Below are 16,635 nucleotides of genomic sequence, written 5' to 3' on the forward strand. Positions count from 1 at the left end.
ATAGCGTGGATCCAGGATGCTAGCCAACCAGTAGTCATCATCGTTCATCATTTTGGCAATGCAGGGGTCCCTTTTAAGGATCTGCAGGGCATAATCTGACATGTGGGCCAATGTTCCAGGTGTCAATGATGCACTGTGAGTGCTGGGTGGAGGAGCACTTTCTGGCAAATCCACATCCCTCCAGTCACGCACAAACCCTGTACCAGACCTTGCCACGCCAACATTTTCTCTTGCCCCACGAGAAGCATCCTCCTCCCCTAAATAATCATCCCCATCATCATCCTCCTCCTCCTCTTCTTCCTCCACCTCGTCCAGGAGAGGTCCCGGAGCAGACAATGGCTGACTGTCATCAAGGCTTCCCTCCTCCTCTTCCTCATCCTCCTCGGCTGCAGACGACTGCTCCTTAATGTGCATCAAAGTTTGCATGAGCAGACGCATAAGTGGGATGCTCATGCTTATAATGGCGTCGTCTGCGCTTACCAGTCGTGTGAATTCCTCAAAACACTTAAAGACTTTACAGAGGTCTTTCAGCTTCGACCACTGCACACCCGACAACTCCATGTCTGCCCTCAAAGTGCCTGGCCGTGTATCCTCCCACAAATGCATTACAGCCTGCCTCTGTTCACACAGCCTCTCAACCATGTGCAGTGTGGAGTTCCACCTTGTTGCATCGTCGATAATTAGGCAGTGCTTGGGAAGTTGGAGCAATCGCTGCAGCTTCTGCATACGACTGGAGTGTACTGGCGACCGGCGCATGTGCGAGCACAGTCTTCAGACCTTCTGGAGCAGGCCTGTTAACTCCGGATAATTATTGAGGAAGCACTGCACCACCAGTTTCAAGGTGTGAGCCAGGCAAGGTATGTGTCGGAGTTTTGAAAGGGCTATGGCTGCCACAAAATTCCGGCCGTTATCACTAACTACCTTGCCTGCCTCAAGATGTAGACTGCCCAGCCATGACTCAGTTTGTCGCTGCAAGTAGTCGGCCAGTACCTCCGCGGTGTGTCTGTCGCCCAAACACATCATCTTCAACACAGCCTGCTGATGCTTACCACTAGCTGTTCGATAGTGGGACACCGAGTGTGCAACACAGGCAGCTGCGGATGGAGTGCTCGTGCAACTGCACTTTGTGGACGAGCTTTCGCTTCTGGAGGAGGAGGGTCGAACGCCTACACCCAACTGTTTCCAATACCGTGGGCTAGGCAGCACTGTCCCACCACCGCTGTCCACTGTGGACCCTGCATCCACCACATTAACCCAGTGCGCAGTGATGGACATGTAACGGACCTGGCCATGCCTACTGGACCATGCATCTGTTGTGAGGTGCACCTTTCCACTCACTGATTGATTGAGTGCATGGACAATGCGGTCTTTCACATGAAGGTGGAGGGCTGGGATGGCTTTGCGAGAAAAGTGCCGACTGGGTAGGTCATAGCGTGCTACTGCGTAGGCCATGAGTTCGCGGAAAGCTTCGCTTTCAACCAACCGGTTGGGCATTATCTCTAAAGAGATTAGTTTGGCAATGTGGGCGTTCAAACCCAGTGAACGCGGATGAGAGGATGAGTACTTTCTTGTCCTATTCATAGTCTCTGGTAGGGTGAGCTGGACTTGAGAGCTACATATGGTGGAACTAGCGGTGGACATGGCGGACTGAGAGAGGGTTGATGATGGTGATGGAGTTGGTGTTCTTTCTGATGGCCTAGATTCAGTCTTTCGTAGCAATAACATTGTGATTCCCTGACTGCTTTGGCCTTGCAATGACACCTCAACATTTGCTGCTGGTGGTGTGCTAACCGGTGGGCTTACAGTGGGGGAAACGATGTAGCGTTGCTGACTACCTTCATTGGGAGCAGTTGCACATGTGGTACTTGAGGTTTGTTAGTCCGTCCATGCTTGCAAGTGCATGGTGGTTAAATGTCTAAGCATGCAACTGGTATTCAAATTTCTCAGATTTTTCCCTCGGCTAAAGGTCTTTGGGCACTTCTTACAGATAACCTTTGCCTGATCATTAGGATTTTGTTCAAAAAAGTGCCACACTGCACTCTTCCTACTATGGAAGACATTTTGAGGCCTTGCACGCTGTGCTAATTTGACCGTCTGGCCTAGCTGTCCTGCAACTCTTTTGGCTTTTGTAACCCGTTTTTGGACTACTCCGGGCCTCCCAGATAACAGCTGTTGCGATCTAGATGCCTGCTGCGGATGCTCCTCCTCCTCTTCTGAGCTATTGGCAGCGGCACCCTCTACCCACCAATGGATACCAATCTGGGTCAACTGGGTCATCCATCACCTCCTCTTCAATGTCATGTGCACCTTCCTCTGTGTCACCACGTAAGGTGGTATAGTATGCGGGAAGGGGCACCTGAGTTTCATCAGGGTCACATTCTGGCTCAGAACACTACGAGGACAATGTAGTGCTCTAAGTGAATGTACCAGCAGATAAATCTAGCAGTGGCTGTGCATCAGTGCACTCCATGTCAGATTCTTCTTGGACTTGGTAATTCACGATTTGACTTGATAACCCAGGCATGGTATGTGAAAAGAGCTCCATGGAGTAATCTGTAGTGTGGCCTGCCGCATCCTTTACTTTTGGTAGGGGTGAAGGACACAAGGAAAGGTGTGGTTCCTGACCATGAGCCTCCAATGACGACTCAGTGCTTTTATTTTTTGAAAGTTCAGAAGAGGAGGCGATAGAGCTGGAGGCTGTGTCAGCAATGTAAGCCAAAACTTGTTTCTGAAGCTCCGGCTTTAAAAGCGGTTTACCTACTCCCAGAAAAGGGAGCCTTTGAGGCCTTGTGGAGCCAGACGATGATGCAGGCTCAACAACTCCTGCATTAGGTGCTATTGTGCTTCTGCCACTACCAGCAGATCCACCACCAACACCATCATTACCAGCTGGCAACCCCCGCCCACTTCCACGGCCTCTTCCAACACCCTTCCTCATTTTTGGGAAAATGTACCCAAAATACCACCAGCAATATGGTACCATAAAACAAGGTACAAGGTGTATATAGTATTGGGGAGAATTTGAATCTCCCTACAGACTTGAGGACACTGAACTATTATCTCAGGCCCAGAGTAGATTACACCTCAATATAACAGGCTGAAATTGGATGGTGGATAAAATGTCTATATAGGACTGGGGAGAATTTGAATCTCCCTGCAGACTTGAGGACACTGAACTATTATCTCGGGCCCAGTGTAGATTACACCTCAATATAACAGGCTGAAATTGGATGGTGTAAAAAATGTCTATATAGGACTGGGGAGGATTTTAATCTCCCTACAGACTTGAGGACACTGAACTATTATCTCAGGCCCAGTGTAGATTACACCTCAATATAACAGGCTGAAATTGGATGGTGTATAAAATGTCTATATAGGACTGGGGAGAATTTGAATTTCCCTAGAGATTTTAGCAAGCTGACAATGATGCTCTCAGTCCAAGTATGGCAGCAGGCAGCCTAATAAGCTGAACTGCTGCACACAAAAGTGTGGAAAAATGAACGCTTGGTAACTGGGCAAAAAAGAGGATGAAGAGTATTTTTGCTTTTAAAAAAGAAGTTTGCACAGCAGTGTGCAACAGCAAAGCAGCTATCAGGGAGCCTTATAAGGCAGCCTAATAACCAACAGAGCTGATGCACCAAAATATAGCCTCCACTTGCACTGCACACTAACTGGTGTGTGTTGTACAGGCAAAATCGCTAGCAGCAGAAGCAGTTTTTTGTATCTTCTTCCCTGACTAACGCTCTCCTTACAGAATCAGCAGCAGCAGCTCTCCCTATTCTTAGATCAGCAGAAGTAAGTTGGCGGTTGGCGTGCACGCCCTTTTATAGCCCCTGTGATGCCACACAAAGCAAGCCAATCACTTGCATGCCCTTCTCAAAGATAGTGGTGACCGCTGCCTATGTCATCGCGTTGCCCACAGTGTGCGTCCTCCATCATTGGCTGAAAAAGGGCGCTGGAAGCATCTTTTGAAACGCGACTGGCGCTCTGGTCGCCAACCTCGTGGCCGACCTCACGCTATGGTCGGGTTTCGTTTCGCGAAACCAGACTTTTGCGAAAGTCGGCGACTTTTGAAATTGACCGACCCGTTTTGCTCAACTCTACCTGAGACGCCATTATTTGAAGATTCCTGCGGCCCGTGTACAGCATCACTTCCGGTCACATGCTGCCAGATGAATGCAGCGCACAATGCGTTCCACACAGCGGAAACACATCAGAAAGGGGCAGTTACTGTGCAGCGTTACTCCTGATCACATATAGACACACAAATGCGCTCCAAAAGGCGGAAGTGCATCAAAGTGGAGCGACCAATTTGTAAAGCCACTAGCCTGTGATAGTATCAGTGGAACGCAAAGATGCGTTCCAGATTACAAATGGGCACCCAAATAGAGCGTTATGATATGATATGATATGTTATTTGATATGTTCAAATTCAGAAAATGTATAGATATAAAATACACAATTAGCATAAAGAAGATGTAGCAGGACAATGTCCACAATGATAAATACATAGTGAAATGCAAAAATAAATCTAATCACAGGACTTCATATCAGCAAAAATGATCTGGCAAAATATATATATTACAGAACAAAAAAGCCCCAAATAAGCACAAATAGAACACATCTATGTACCCAGAAGACAAGTAAAAAATAATATATCAAAATATTTGACAAAATTGCCATTGCTCCAAACCAGAGACAAAACATTTATAAGTATGCTGGAACCTGTCAGAAAGCCTCATCATTATAAATAGCTCATAAAATTCAACTGTTTATTTAAACCACTAGCGCTCTGTTATTCTAGCCAGAAGATCCAGCGTGTTTTTTAAGGATCTCCATAACCTTCCCGGACTGACCATCGAGCGTACCAATGAGTCTGGTCAAATCATTAGGTGTTATGATTGGGTCACCGAGGAGGAAAACAAGACCAAGCTCAGCCACAGAAAACCAGAGATGTTGGTAACTAAGCAGATTGCAGACCCCTGATCCTATCCACACAACTAGCAGTAGCCGTGGAGCGTACCTACGATGATTCTAGATGCCTCGACACAGCCGGAGGACTAAGTAAGCCTAAAGCAAGAAAAGGGGAAATCTAAATTTCCCCAGAGCAGATCCCAGAGGAATAGATAGCCCCCAAACATGTATTGTCGGTGTGACAAGATGAGAACACAAACATAGGTAGGAAAATAGGCTGAGCAAACGATGGGGCCCACACTAGAAACTAGAAAGGACAGGAAAGGAAAGATACTGTCTGCAATCATGCCAAAAAACCCTGCAAAAATGTCCAACACTTCTGATAGCAAAAAAACCCTGAAGTCACTAGACTTCACCCACTATATCAACACTCTGGCATATTCTGAAAACAGAGCAAAAAGAGGACAATCTAATAAGGGACAAAAAGCAAACTGGCACAAACAGTAACATAAGCCGGGGCTGGCTGACCACACAAAACTGAATAGACAAAACCAAATCAAATGTAAACAATAGCAGAGAACACTGAGCTTGAGAAGGCAGGGACTGAACTGGAAACTAAGACCTCAGGAGGCAGGAAAAATCACTAGCAGGGGCTAGAGGGAGTCGGCTGTCTTAAATCCAGTCAGAGACTCCAGATGTCTAATCATCGTCCTTATTATTAGGTGGCAGGTCTCTGTTAATTAGATCAGCTTCATTACCTCCTGCAACCACTAGAGGGAGCCCGGAAAGAGAACTCACGACTCCTCTGTCAATACAACCAGCTCCACCACCCTCACCAGCAACCAGAGGCAGACCAGAAAGTGAATTCACAACAATTAGGGTTCTCCCTCTCTCTGGGAATCAATAAAGATGATCTCCTTGTTTGTTTGGCCATATTATAGGCAGGTTCCAGGACTTTTACAGGGTAACCCCTGTTCCTGAACCTACCTCACAGGTCCTTTGATTGTGCCTCAAAATCACCCTAGTCAGAACAATTCCTCCTCACACATAGGGACTGCCCTCTGGGGATACCCCGTTTCAATGGAGGGGGGTTGTGACTCTCTCATCTCAGGAGGCTATTCGTTGAAGTGGGTTTACGGTACAAGGATGTTTTCAAAGAATCATCCCTGGAAATAGAAATATTGATATCCAAAAATGTAATACAATCCCCCCACTTCATATGTAAAGAAGAGACCTATTTGATTGTCATTAAAAGAGTTAACCAATGACCCAAAGGATTCTCTGCTGCCAGCCCACAAGAAGAGGATGTTGTCAATATAGCAGCCCCAAAATAAAATCCTCAGGGACCAGACGACATCCTCGTCATTGAAGACCATCGTGTCCTCCCACCCACCCAGGAGCAAGTAGGCATAAGTGGGGGCACAAGGGCTCCCCATCGCAGTGCCCCTGAGTTGGTGGAAGTATTTTCCATTAAATAAGAAATAATTATGGCAGAGTACAAACTCCAGCAGTTCAAGCAAAAACTTATTTTGTGCTCCCATATGTACTCCCCTACCCTTCAGGAAATATTCCACAGCTTTCAGACCTTCAGTATGTTTTATGCTACTATATAAAGATTCCACATCAATGGATGCCAATATAGTGTCCGAATCCACTGATACACCTTCTAGTTTATTAAGAAGATCCATTGTATCCCTTAGGTAGGAGGGAAGGGCCAGCACGAATGGTCTTAATACTTTGTCCAAATAGACACTGGAATTTTGACACAAGGTATCAATCCCAGAGACTATTGGTCTCTCCTTCAAGGGACTGATGCCCTTGTGTATTTTGGGCAATGCATAGAATGTCGCAACCATAGGACATTTAGGCAGCAGGAAATTAAATTCATTTTTCGAGATCAGTCTTGATTCCAGAGCATCCTTCAAAATTTTAGATAATCCAAGGCTATACTCCTTGGTTGGATCTAGCTTAAGTACCTCATAAGTTGATTGATCAGACAGAAGAGATAGACACATTTCAATATATCTAACCCTATTCAAAATCACAGTGTTACCCCCTTTGTTCGAGGGTTTTGCTATAATCTGTTTGTTATTACTAAGACCCTCAAGTGCTTTTCTCTCACGATACGGAAGATTTGGTAATGTATGTTCCACTTTCGGATCAATTTTATGAATCTCATCTGAAACCAACTGTAAGAAGATATCAATGCTCCGTGTTTCACTCATAGGAAGCATTTTGGTACTTTTCAGCTTCAAATCGGAAAAGGGGCCTTCCCCCATTTCACTTTGCCCTTCCTCCACTAGATCCGCCAACAGGAGCACATCAGAAAGTTCATCAATTGAAATGCCAAGTTGCTGGCACTTAGTTTTATCATTCAGGGCAAAAAATGTCTTCCACTTAAGTTTCCTTGTAAATAAATTAATATCTTTAATCCACTCAAAAGGATCAAACCTGGTGGTAGGAACAAAAGAAAGACCCCTAATTAGGACCCTCTTCTCCACATCAGACAAAATATGGGATGACAGATTTATAATTTGATTGTCATATACCCCAACTGCTTCTTCTCCCAAAAATGTATTTATTTGTGGGTCGTTTGGTTTGTCCGTTCCCGTAACTTGTATGGGGCCAAATCCTTTGTTTCTAAAAAAAGAAGAAGATGATGAGCAGGTCGAGGAGGAGGGTTGATTTAAGTTCGTGGAAGGGGTGGTCTCTTGTGTTTTTGTATAAGTTCTTGTGTAAAAGCGATCTGCTTCTTGCCATCTTCTTAAACCGCCTCTACGACCCCACCCTCTATTCCTATAATATGGTCTTGATGTGGAGTACTTAGCACTCCCTTCTGCATCTGAGGATTCAATATCTGAAGAAGAAATATCCGTTTGGATGTTATTCTTATTAACTAAAGCAGGGTATGCCCTCTTTTCCTTAAATTCTGTAGTGTTTCTCAAGAAATGCTTATGCTTCCTCTCTTTAATATAGAGTTGATATTTTTCCACCGAAGTTTTAAGATTTTCCTCTTATGTGGAAAAATCTGTAGCTGTTTTAAATTTTAGAATATTCTCTGGAAGCTCCTTCACTTTCAGAGAGGTCTTCTCCAAAGTTTGTTTTTCCTCATCTAATAGTACCTGCATTAGACACAATGAAGAGAGAGTAAGCTCCTCCCACTTAGTAAGTAACGACATTATTCTACATCTAGGGGCAGGTGTCAGATGAATCCTAAGCCCACGTGGGACAATTTTTTGCTTAATATAATTTTCTAATGATTGCACCTCCCACCAAGATTTGATATTATCCTTAAAAGCCACTAGAAGCTCTGAAAAGAGTATTTTGAGAGAGGGACCAACAGAACACAGAGAGTCGGACTCGGCTTCAGAAAAAACCTCTCATGCATCATCTAGCCATTTTTTTGTATCGATGGGTCCTGACAGGAAACCGGCCATACTAATCAAAAAGATTACTATCAAAGGCTAGTGGTTTTACATATTGGTCACTCTACTTTGATGCACTTCTGCCTTTTGGAGCGCATTTGCGTGTCTACATGTGATCGGGAGTAACGCTGCACAGTAACCGCCCCTTTCTGACGTATTTCCGCTGTGTGGAACGGATTGTGTGCTGCATTCATCTGGCAGCATGTTACCGGAAGTGATGCTGTACATGGGCCACGGGAATCTTCAAATAATGGCGTCTTAGGTATAGAACATGCCGCACATTGCACTGCTCTTTCGGCCGGGGGGTGATGAGACCCCAATTGCCTTGCCCCTGATGAACCCTCAATGATCTGGAGTGGGAAACACGTCGGGCGTTCCTGGGCTTTCTTTTACATAAATGGCTGATAAGTATTGATTTTTCTGATTGACAGATCATGAACAGCAACAAGCTTTATGTATGCTGAATGTTTTTTCTTACATCCATGGCTGATAAGCATTGATTTTTTCTGGCAATGATAAGCATTGATTTTTTCTGGCTATGAATTGCAACATGCTTTATGTATGCTAAATGTGTGGTGAGAAATATGAGCCCAAAATTGCCATAGGATGTTATTATTTGTAGTTGCAATAAGGTTTGAATAGACTATTAGGTCCTTATGCATATATACCTGTTCTCTTGCACCAGGTGGGTTGCAATTGATATGAGGGGGGAAGTTGCTTTTGCTGCTGTGGTATATTAAGCCTATTCTGAGTATGAGTCTGTTTAATGCCTGAGCATTTTCTTTTGCTTTCTGTATACGTTTGTCGGGTATATTTGTATGTGTGTGGTTTTTCTGTGTATCCCTTTTTTGTTTTGTTAGGGTGATTAAGGGTCTTTAGGGTTACCGACGTTGAGCGGGGGCGCCACATCATCAACAACTAGGGTGCCAACCTCCGTAGCCAGGAAGGGACACGCTAGGGCCTATTAGGGTGAGTTTATCCCCCTTCCTTTGATAAAAAAAAATTTTGTGTGTCAATTTTGGGCACTGCTTTAAGCCCTACATCACCCAGGTTTTTAGAATTTTCTAAAATTTTTAATATTGAATTAAAGGTTAATTTTTAGGGGTTTACCATTTTGTGTGCTTTCTTGGTTTGATTTTGTTATTTTTTAATAAACTTTAGCTGGAGCAGAACATTATCTGAAAGGTTACAACTCCTTTAATAAATCAGGCCCATATTGCGTGCTAATTTGTTAGAAAGGTATTAGGCCACAACTTCAGTATTTGGTCGTCATAATAAGTAAGCCAAAACCAGGAGGAACAATCATAGGTAAAGTATAATAGAAACAGATCACTACTTCTGTATTTATCACCCACTCCTGGTTTTGGCTTACAGATACTGATGTAAGAAATTCACCAAATACTAAATGTGTGAGCGTGGCAACAGTGTTATTATTTCTTAGTCATGTTTCACAGCTTTTTGAACCATTTGCGTCACCACAAACAAGCTAATATGAATAAACTCATGCCTAAATGGGAATCTAGCCTACATCATTGGCACCATATGTAATGAAATGAACCCGTCACACCATATCATATAAATAGACCCAAAGTGGTTATAAGAGGCAGCAGTTGCTGCAATGCACTAAACTGTCTGCATTACTAGTTTATATTACTATGTTTAGGGCCTGTGTGACTGTCATCTAGTTCATTCCTAGACTATTAGGAAATCATTCATCTTGGTAGTTTCTGCACAACTTCAGTGCATGTCTTTTGTCTAGACTGTCAAATTTACACATGATACACGCTCAGGCCGGCTTTTGAGAATGCGTCTGATGTAACTGTATACTGACGAAGAGATCTTCTCAAATGTACATGGGAGAAAGAATAGCTCTGTGATTACATGCTTTGCATGTCATGATAACACAAATTCCACAAAATAGTCTGTATTAAACAAATGTAATAGTGAACTACAAATATAGTAAAGTATAATATGGACCTTATGTTTATTGTGCACAGGTTTCCAGTGTTATGAATGCAATCACTAGTGTAAGTAACAAGTGTTTTTATCATGTTTTTGTAGCTACATCCATTATTATTATTATTATTATTATTATTATTATTATTATTATCCATGAAGATGAATATAAATTGCTAGGTCAACTTACACATCTAAAATATACGACAGGTATTACAATGTGTATACTGTCTATAGCCTTGATGAAACGTGGAAACAAATGCCAAGCATAAATGAGGATAAAAATTATCCCTTATCTATAATATAATGGTGGAAGCGTCACTCTGTCTGAAGCCTTTATAGACTGCGCAAGCGCGACGCGCCTGCGCAGTACAGAGTGACGCTCCAAGCGTTATATTATAGAATCACCACTGACGCCATCACGGTGGTGTGGTTCACGGGGAACTCCCCAATGATGTCAGTGACCCTCACTAACAGGCGCCGGAAGTGATGCTCTGGCCCAACTCGCATCGGAGACATGCACATTAGTGTCTACACTGACCTGTCAGGGTTTCTGTCAGCTGCCGGGGGGCTGGGGGTGGCACCGTGCCAGGCTCAGGAGCACGAGTGCGCGTGGCCTGTGATGTAGACTGTGCGCAGGGCCTGTGTCACCACTGCTCTATGTCCTCCTCCCTCCTTATTGTGAGCAGCAGACCTGGGGACTGTCTGGCCAGACTACAAGGCAGGAGACATGGCAGGGCCCACCGCAGTGCTGCCTGCATTGTGTGGTTCCCGGGCAGCGCTGCCCCCAGATGTGAGGTAGAGGGGGCTAACATTACATGACTGCTGGATTAGCGGCTCCATGCATACCAGGATTGGGGGGTGAGGGGACCATGCATACCAGGATTGGGGAGAGAGAGGAACATGCATACCAGGATAGTGGGTGAGGGTACCATGTATACCAGGGTAGGGATGAGGTGGTACCATGCATACAAAGATAGGGGGGTAAGAGGACCATGCATACCAGGATGAGGAATGGGGTGCCATGCACACCAGGATTGGGGGGGTGAGGGGACCATGCATACCAGAATAGGGGGGGTGAGGGGACAATGCAAACCAGGATAGGGGGTGAGGGTACCATGTATACCAGGGTAGGGATGAGGTGGTACCATGTATACCAGGATATGGGGGGTGAGAGGACCATGCATACCAGGATGAGGAATGGGGTGTCATGCACACCAGGATTGGGGGGGACTATATATACCAGAATAGGGATGAGGGGGCCATGTATACCAGGATAGGGAAGAGGGGTACCATGCATACCATTATAGGGATGAGGGGACCATGCATACAGGATAGGGATGAGGGGGCGATGCATACCAGGATAGGGATGAGGGGTACCATGCATACCATTATAGGGATGAGGGGGCCATGCATACAGGATAGGGATGAGGGGGCGATGCATACCAGGATAGGGTTGAGGGGGCCATGCATACAGGATAGGGATGAGGTGTACCATGCATACCATTATAGGGATGAGGGGTACCATGCATACCATTATAGGGATGAGGGGGCCATGAATACCTTTATAGGGATGAAGGGGGCATGCATACCATTATAGGGATGAGGGGGCCATGCATACAGGATAGGGATGAGGGGGCCATGCATACCAGGATAGGGATGAGGGGTACCTTGCATACCAGGATAGGGATGAGGGGGGCATGCATACCAGGATCGGGATGAGGAGTACCATGCATACCATTATAGGTATGAGGGGTACCATAGATACCAGGATAGGGAATAGGGGTACCATGTATACCATTATAGGAATGAGGCGGACATTCATACTAGGATAGGGATGAGGGGTACCATGCATACCATTATAAGGTTGAGGGGTACCATGCACACGAGGATAGGGATAAGGGTGCCATGCAAACAGGACAGGGATGAGGGGTACCATGCATACCATTATAGGGATGAGGGGGCCATGCATACAGTATAGGGATGAGGGGGCCATGCATACCAGGATAGGGATGAAGGGTACCATGCATACCATTATAGAGATGAGGGGGTACCATGCATACCAGGATCGGGATGAGGGGTACCATGCATACCATTATAGGTATGAGGGGTACCATGAATACCAGGATAGGGATGAGGGGTACCATGCATACCAGGAAAGGGATTAGGGGTACCATGCATACCATTATTGGAATGAGGGGGCCATACATACAGGATAGGGATGAGGGGGCCATGCATACAGGATAGGGATGAGGGGGCAATGCATACCAGGATAGGGATGAGGGGTACCATGCATACCATTATATGGATGAGGGGGCCATGCATACCAGGATAGGGATGAGCGGTACCATGCATACCATTATAGGGATGATAGGTACCATGCATACCATTATAGGTATGAGGGGTACCATGCATACCAGGATAGCGATGAGGGGTACCATGCATACCAGGATAGGGATTAGGGGTACCATGCATACCATTATAGGAATGAGGGCGCCATGCATACAGGATAGGGATGAGGGAGCCATGCATACAGGATAAGGATGAGGGGGCCATGCATACCAGGATAGGGATGAGGGGAACCATGCATACCATTACAGGATGAGGGGGCCATGCATACCAGGATAGGGATGAGGGGGCGATGCATACCAGGATAGGGATGATAGGTACCATGCATACCATTATAGGTATGAGGGGTACCATGCATACCAGGATAGGGATGAGGGGAACCATGCATACCATTACAGGATGAGGGGGCCATGCATACCAGGATAGGGATGAGCAGTACTATGCATACCATTATAGCGTGGAGGGGTACCATGCATACCAGGATAGGGATGAGAGGGCCATGCATACCAGGATAGGGATAAGGGGAACCATGCATACCAATATAGGGATGAGGGGGCCATGTATACAGGATGGGGATGAGGGATACCATGCATACCATTATAGGGATGAGGGGGCCATGCATACAGGATAGGGATGAGGGGGCGATGCATACCAGGATAGGGATGAGGGGGCCATGCATACAGGATAGGGATGAGGGGTACCATGCATACCATTATAGGGATGAGGGGTACCAGGCATACCAGGATAGGGATGAGGGGGCCATGCATACCTTTATAGGGATGAGGGGGGCATGCATACCAGGATAGGGATGAGGGGTACCATCCATACCAGAATAGGGATGAGGTTTACCATGCATACCATTATAGGGATGAGGGGGCCATACATAGAAGGATAGGGATGAGGGGTACCATGAATACCAGTATAGAGTTGAGTGGTACCATGCATACCAGGATAGGGATGAGAGGGCCATGCATACCATTGTAGGGATGAGGCGGGCATGCATACCAGGATAGGGATGAGGGGTACCATGCATACCAGGATAAGGATGAGGGGGCTGTGAAGATCTAGAGTTGTGGGTGTTAGTAATCACCTAGGCAGGTTAACGATGCAACAAGTTTTATTTGTATCCATACAAGCATTTCAGTAAGTCCAGGTAGATCACCCCAATGTAATGCCCCAGTCCACAGGATCAGCAACAAGTCAGTAAAAATAGTCCATGGGATAATTCCTAGGGGAATATAGATCTCACGACCGAAGCCCGAGAAAACTTATTTCCAAGTTCGATAGTCCATTCATGGGTTCCAGGAGCGGCCTTAACTCTGCTCCTTTCGCTTCAGATCCCCAGACACAACTGCACTCCCCCATCAAGTCTCTCAACTCTACTCCCAACCCCCTAACCAATGTACATTGAATTCACAGAAAGTGAAGTCTCCAGCCAGTCTGGAGTGGTGTGAACCCAAGTGGCCCCCCTGCCGAGAGAAAGAAAGGCACATATTCCCCCACCAGATAAGGTCATTGCATGTAAATACAACTTAAATTGAGGTAACTAGTCATCTGTGCTGGGAAAGTATTTCAGTTCCTCACAGGGGCCATGCATACAGGATAGGGATGAGGAGTACCATGCATACCATTATAGGGATGAGGAGTACCATGCATACCATTATAGGGATGAGGGGGCCATGCATACAATATAGTGATGAGGGGGCCATGCATACCAGGATAGGGATGAATGGTACCATGCATACCAGGATAGGGATGAGGGGGCTATGCATACCATTATAGGGATGAGGGGGGCATGCATACCAGGATCGGGATGAGGGATACCATGCATACCAGGATAGGGATGAGGGGTACCATGCATACCATTTTAGGGATGAGGGGTACCATGCATACCAGGATAGGGATGAGGGGAATCATGCATACCATTATAGGGATGAGGGGGCCATGCATACAGAATAGGGATGAGGGGGGCATGCATACCAGGATAAGGATGAAGGGGTACCATGCATACCATTATAGGGATGAGGAGGCCATGCATACAGGATAGGGATGAGGGGGCGATGCATACCAGGATAGGTTTGAGGGGGCCATGCATACAGGATAGGGATGAGGTGTACCATGCATACCATTATAGGGATGAGGGGTACCATGCATACCATTATAGGGATGAGGGGGCCATGCATACAGTATAGGGATGAGGGGGCCATGCATACCAGGAGAGGGATGAATGGTACCATGCATACCAGGATAGGGATGAGGGGGGCATGCATACCATTATAGGAATGAGGGGGCCATACATACAGGATAGGGATGAGGGGGCGATGCATACCAGGATAGGGATGAGGGGGCCATGCATACCAGAATAGGGATGAGGGGTACCATGCATACCATTATACGGATGAGGGGGCCATGCATACCAGGATAGGGATGAGCGGTACCATGCATACCATTATAGGGATGATAGGTACCATGCATACCACTATAAGTATGAGGGGTACCATGCATACCAGGATAGGGATTAGGGGTATCATACATACCATTATAGGAATGAGGGGGCCATGCATATAGGATAAGGATGAGGGGGCCTTGCATACCAGGATAGGGATGATGGGTACCATGCATACCATTATACGGATGAGGTGGCCATGCATACCAGGATAGGAATGAGCAGTACCATGCATACCAGGATAGGGATGAGAGGGCCATGCATACCATGATAGGAATGAGCAGTACCATGCATACCATGATAGGGATGAGGGGGCCATGCATACAGGATGGGGATGAGGGGTACCATGCATACCATTATACGGATGAGGGGGCCATGCATACCAGAATAGAGATGAGGGGTACCATGCATATCATTATAGGGTTGAGGGGTACCATGCATACCAGGATAGGGATGAGGGATACTATGCATACCAGGATAGGGATGAGGGGTACCATGCATACCATTATAGGGATGAGGGGTACCATGCTTACCAGGATAGGGATGAGGGGAATCATGCATACCATTATAGGGATGAGGGGGCCATGCATACAGGATAGGGATGAGGGGGGCAGGCATACAGGATAGGGATGAGGGGTACCATGCATACCATTATAGGGATGAGGGGGCCATGCATGCAGTATAGGGATGAGGGGGCCATACATACCAGGATAGGGATGAAGGGTACCATGCATACCAGGATAGGGATGAGGGGGCCATGCATACCATTATAGGGATGAGGGGGGCTTGCATACCAGGATCGGCATGAGGGATACTATGCATACCAGGATAGGGATGAGGGGTACCATGCATACCATTATAGGGATGAGGGGTACCATGCATGCCAGGATAGGGATGAGGGGAATCATGCATACCATTATAGGGATGAGGGGGCCATGCATACAGGATAGGGATGAGGGGGGCAGGCATACCAGGATAGGGATGAGGGGTACCATGCATACCATTATAGAGATGAGGGGGCCATGCATACCAGGATAGGAATGAGGGGGCCATGCATACCTTTGTAGGGATGAAGGGGGCATGCATACCATTATAGGGATGAGGGGGCCATGCATACAGGTTAGGGATGAGGGGGCCATGCATACAGGTTAGGGATGAGGGAGCTATCCATACCAGGATAGGGATGAGGGGTACCATGCAAACCATTATATGGATGAGGGGGCCATGCACACCAGGGTAGGGATGAGCGGTACCATGCATAGCATTATAGGGTTGAGGGGTACCATGCATACCAGGATAGTAATGAGAGGGCCATGCATACCATCATAGGGATGAGGGGGGCTTGCGTACCATTATAGGGATGAGGGGTACTATGCATACCAGGATAGGGATGAGGGGTACCATGCATACCATTATAGGGATGAGGGGGCCATGGATACCAGGATGGGGAAGAGTGGTACCATGCATACCATTATAGGGATGAGGGGGCCATGCATACAGGATAGGGATGAGGGGTACTATTCATACCATTATAGGGATGAGGGG

This window comes from Dendrobates tinctorius, unplaced genomic scaffold (genome assembly GCF_039654945.1).
Source record: "Dendrobates tinctorius isolate UK_male_01 unplaced genomic scaffold, ASM3965494v1 ptg000046l, whole genome shotgun sequence".
Lineage (NCBI taxonomy): Eukaryota > Metazoa > Chordata > Amphibia > Anura > Dendrobatidae > Dendrobates > Dendrobates tinctorius.